This window comes from Erpetoichthys calabaricus, chromosome 1 (genome assembly GCF_900747795.2).
Source record: "Erpetoichthys calabaricus chromosome 1, fErpCal1.3, whole genome shotgun sequence".
NCBI lineage: Eukaryota > Metazoa > Chordata > Cladistia > Polypteriformes > Polypteridae > Erpetoichthys > Erpetoichthys calabaricus.
This window is the reverse complement of record NC_041394.2, coordinates 19,938,072-19,944,038: the sequence shown is the minus strand read 5'-3', so window position 1 is coordinate 19,944,038 and position 5,967 is coordinate 19,938,072.

Sequence of the window (5,967 nt, the reverse complement as noted above, 5' to 3'; positions counted from 1 at the left end):
TTGTAGCATGCCAGCTACTGAAGTTGTGTGTGGTAAAGTTAACTGAGGACAACTTCTCACCTGTTCTAAATAAAGCTGGTATTTTTATACATAACATGCATCCTTCTCCAGTGCGTTTTTCTTCTTTGCTTAACACTTGCTCACTCAGCACCACTGTTCATTTTTCTTGGACGTTTGGTGTCTATCATAAAATGGTTAGATGCAACAAGCAGGATAAGAAAATGGATGGATGGTTTCAATTTCACACCCATGGGGTTGTACCATTTGTGGAGGGGTTGTCTCCTGTTCTCGGATGCCTGCAAGCAAAGCAGGGTTATACCACTTGGGGAGGGGCCATTTTTTTTGCGGATTGATTAGATATGTGTTTATTTATGAGAATTTGAAAAGATGCACGTGCCAGCTTGACCCATGGATATCTCTGCAGCCTCCACCCTGGGTTCCAAGCAGGTGGAGCAAACTCCAATGGGCACCAATAGAGTCTAGATGTAGGCCACCAGAGCTCCTCCCTTTTACACTATGGTTAAGATTAGGGTTGTCTGTCTCAAATAATGCCAAGTACTGTCAAGTAAGTTCGCTCCACCTACTTGGAGCTCCAGGCTCCAGCGATACTAGACTCGCTCGACCGGCCCAGACATAGCCCCTAGCCCACTGGGAAATCACCCAGTGTTCCTGATGAACCCACCACCACAGCCCCAAAATTTCAAAAATGCCTTGGAGGAAATTTGGAGATGTTACAGAATAAAGAAGAAGGACGCCTCATGCCTGGACAAACTGGTGAGGAAGGCAGGCTCCTGTCAATCAAGGAGAATCCACTGCATCCACTAAACAGGATCATCTCCAGACAGAGGAGCAGCTTCAGCAACAGACTGCTGTCACCGTCCTGCTCCACTGACAGACTGAGGAGATCGTTCCTCCACCACAATATGCGACTCTTCAGTTCCACTCTGGGGGGGTAAACGTTAACATTATACAAAGTTATTGACTGTTATACCTGCCTCGCACTCTCCACCTTGCATTTTTTTTAACTTGCACTGTGTCTTTATCACTCTTTAATTAATATTTTTATCAGTATGCTGCTGCTGGAGTATGTGAATTTCCCCTTGGGGATTCATAAAGTTTCTATCTATCTATCTATCTATCTATCTATCTATCTATCTATCTATCTATCTATCTATCTATCTATCTATCTATCTATCTATCTAAAGAAAATAAGCCAACATGTTTTTTAAGATGTAGCGAGTAGGGTATTCTTAGCCAGCGCATCTGTTTTTTGTTTCAGCTGTGATCGTGCTGTGAAATTGGGCATGCAGTTCATGCAAATGACCACCAAAAGCACAACAGTGCCACTGTACAAGCTGATGCTGTAATCATGCAGAGAAATGGGGCTGGTGGTGAATAATAAAGGGCAGTAGCCCCTCACAGGAAAAAAAGAGACAAGGTGTCAAACTGCATGGGTAAATGAGATGTGAAGTGAGCCAAGAAAAGTTGGGCTAATTTTAAAAAGACATTGTTAGCAAGTGGCTTCTTTGGCTACATCCAGCACTCCCCATTCTGTCAGCTTTTTCTTAGTCCTCATAATCCAGTATAAAATCTGAACAAGAGAGACACTTATACTAGAATGCTTTTCATTGGGTTCAGTTCAGAATTCAACACCATTGTCCGTCAGAAGCTCATAGCGAAGTTGAGCCTGCAAGGTTACAACACTTCTCGTCGTACAGTAAATGGATACTGGATTTCCTGACACAGAGACCCCAGACAGTCCATGTTAGAAACACCATCTCTAGTGCCATTGCAATGAGCAATGGTGGAGCCCAGGGCTGTGTACTCTACCCACAACTGTATGGCTGTGTACAGCTCTAACACCATTCTTAAGTTTGCTGATGACCCAACAGTTGTGGATCTTATCAGCAATGGGGATGAGTCAGCATACAGAATGGAGATACAGCCATTGGAAACTGTAACTACTGTATATGCCTGTTAGTGCATATTAGACTTTGCCGACTTCAGGAAGGTCCATCCTGTTCACACCCCACTGCCCATCAAAGACATTGAAATGGAATTGGTCAAAAGCACCAAATTCCTTGGTGTCCACCTTGTAGCTGACCTTACTTGGTCCATCAACAGCACCTCCATAACCAAAAATGATGCACCAGTGTCTCCTGTACTTTTGGTGGGTGAAGAAGGTAAGACTACTTCCCCAAAGTTTCACCACATTCTACAGGGGAACCATCTATAGTGTTCTGACCAGCTGCATCGCTATCAAGTTTGGGAACAGTAAAATCTCTGACTGTAATATCCTACAACAAATAGTACACACAGCAGAAAAGACCTCTGCCCCTCCATTAAAGACATCATTATAAAGCATTGCATCTACAAAGCCTAAAGCATTGTGAAGGACCTGGAGCAATCCCATCCTTCCCTTAGTCTCTTTGTCCCACTTCCATCTGGCAGAAGGCTCTGTAGCATCCAAACCAGTTCCAGGTTCTACAACAGCTTCTACCCTTGTGCAGCCCCACTGCCCTCAGATATGCTAATTTTTTTTTCCAATTTTTGATTTGATATACTTTTTTAATCACAGCGGGGAAATTGTCTTTTCACATGACATTTTGGGGATCAGAGTGCAGGGTCAGCCACTTGACAGTGCCCCTGGTGCAAGTTTTCAGGTAGCTTAGTTAATGTATATGCAGTACATTTATTACTACTGTTTTTGCCATTGTTGTTATTAACTATTCATTTATTACAGTCTATTTCAAATTATTACTATCCATTCACTTACCTGTTACTTATTGCTTAGTGTAAATCATGTACTCAAGGATATGAGTGGAAATTAAGAAGTACATTTAAAACTGAAGCAGCCCCTTTTTATGCAAAGAGTTATGGGACTTGGGTACAAACTACCAAGAAATGTAGCTGAAGCAGAAACCTTGACAGCTTTGAAGAAGAATCTGGATATTATATTGGAGCAGCGTAGCTATTATTAAACAGACTTGATAGACTGAATGATCTCCTCTCATTTGTCAAATTTCTTATGTTCATTTATAATGTAGTTTTTGTACCTGTCTTGACATTTTCCTGTGTTCTTGTATATGTTGCGCCACAGGCCTGCAGAACATTATTTCATGCTACCGTATGTTGAAATACTGTGTATGGATAGTATGACAATAAAGCCACTTGACACTTCACTTAAACAGTTGCACAGTTCAGTAAAGGGTTCCCACACAGACAGAACACAGAGGAGGTCGACACTGTACATAGGTCATGGTATTGTTACTTTTCACATGTTGTTCTCTGTATAGAACTTAAAACATTGAGTTCACTCCATGAGACATGTAAATTTCTGTAAGCATTAAAGTAAATCACAATTTACATATATTTACTTTGATTTAAAAACTCTCCAAAACTTTGTTATGGTACAAGATTACATTTCAAAGCATTACATTAAAATCTAATTGAAGCTACCACTTTTACATGATCTGCTACAGGGTGAAATTAGATATCATACGTTAAATTCCCATTATTCCAACTAATAATCCATCGTCTTACTCATCTTTTCTCACATCTATAGGGGGTCGATGGTTTATGGGTTTAAGCAGTTTCTTACCACCAGAAGCCTTTCCTGATGCTTGGGCCTGGTTTCACAATGGAGGGCAGGTTCTCATTAAACTGGCAAATAGTAGGAATAAATTCAAAAGAATAGGGTCCTGCCTTGTACACTACTGGGTTAGGTTCCAGCTCCTCCCTGCTCAGGATTAAGCAGTCTTACAAAATGCTAAGGTATATACAAGAGTAAAGTGCTTCAGTGAATTAATATTAGCCTCTTGCTGGAGGTACAAGTAGTCAGTTACATAGTGACTCTTATAAATACAATTAACCAAGGCCCATTGTCTTAGGAAATTTCTGGGTTGTAGTCCAGCAACACAGCTCGTGTTTGTTTATGTGTGTGTATGTATATATCTCCATTATATAAAAAAAAATCTTGGGTTGAGACGCGAGACTAGGCATTACGACGTTAAAGTGTCTCTCCGAGATGAGCACGTCTCGACTCAAGATTTTTTTATTTATTTATATATATATATATATATATATATATACACACACACACACACACGAGAGAGAGAGAGAGAAATTACCCTGGAATGGACTGGCATTCCGTCCACGTGTTGTTCTCACCTTGCACTTATGACGTCTGAGATGGACTCTTACTTAGATGTCTTCCATAGCCTCACAACACTTATATAATACATACTGTACACACAACATATAATTCTGTTTCCTTTTGCACATAGCCCGTGTTATAAAAATCCTGAACAGAAGGAGCTTTATACTATCAATACTCTGAGGTGACCTCATCATTTTCCTGTGTTTTTATAATCTTGAACGAAAAAGGTGGCTGACCACAATGTTATACAGTACACAGACACAGATGTTATTGACGGAGATATCTTGGCCTTCTGCCGCTATATAAAAGTATTGGTCTACTTTATTGATAACCCCAAGATGTGTTATGACCATTTTATTTCCTCAAAATGGTGACTTTAAGAACTTTAATGCTGTAGCCTGTATCAACAGCATGTCCTCCAATGGTGATGTGATTGAGGTCTGCCTCCTAAAGTCTACTAGATGACCAGATTCTTAGTTTTGCCAATATTACGGAATATAATTGAGATCCTGAACATCTTCCAGGCAGAACTGTCATCAGAAAATCTACTGATAAGAGTTATAGAGCGTTGTTTGTTCAAAAGTGAGCATAGAGTGGGGCAGTTCTGAAGATTAGTAGAAGAAGTGATGCTGCCATACTAGTCCAAAATCCTGTTGCAGAGGGTGGCACTGACTTCCAGGCTAGAAGCATGGATATCAGTTTTAAACCGTGAACAATGGTGATAAGGGACCATTTACAAAAAGTGTAGTCATTTCTACATGCTGCGACTGAAATGTATGCAAATACCCTCAACTTAAAAGTCTGCAATGTGCACTTTAACCCTGTCTGAGCTGTTTGATTTATAATTTTAAATTGTGGAGCAGGAGAAAATTAAGGAAAAATTTGTCTTTATCCCAAACATTATGTATTGTATATACACTTCTGTCCTAAAGATTAACTCCAGGCACATTACCATACAAAATAATTTGTTTACATATGAAATAAGTTTATAAGGTCATTTACCCATGTAGTAGTAAGGAATGAGAATAAAGTATATTAAGAGATTTGAGTCCTTGCACAAGTGGAGAAAATGGCAACTTGCACATTCCTGTCCAAATCCTTTGTCACAAATCCAGATTACCTGAAAACTTCTAGGGGTGTGTGTGTGTGTGTATATTTTTTACACTGTGCAAAGAAAAAGAAATGTAAATTACTAGTGCCCTAAAAGAATCATTATTTTACACTGAACACCACTTCACATTTATAGCACCATTCCAGATCCAACAACTTACTTTAGACTTTAAATCTCAGTTGTTTCCGAGTAGCTTCCTCAGAGACGCATAGTAAGCAAGCTGATGTCTTCTAGCCCAAAGTTTTATCCATTAGACACATTGGCTATGGATGGAATATGCAATCTTTGGTAGTTCTAATGAACACTGAACAAATATATAAACTCCACATTAAAGACACCATATGCAGGAATAACATAGGGATACAAGCTTCATGAGACACCACTATTACTCACTGTGCAACTGAGTAGTCAACACTAAACTACAAAATCCAAAGATAAACTAGGCAATGTGTATTAAAATAACCTTATTTAAAAGGTGAGGAAATAAAGAACCAGTAATTTAAAACTGACTGCAGATTAAATAAGAGCTTCAGTTAATCAGGGAGAAAGAGACAAAAGATCTCTCACCTTCTTTTAACTAAGTACTTGAATGCATACTACCCCCATCTAATTTTCATCATTAGAATTTTCATAAAAATTTCAAAAATACGAACACTTTTTTTTTTTTATTACATTTCCAGTCTTAAAATATTCTTTA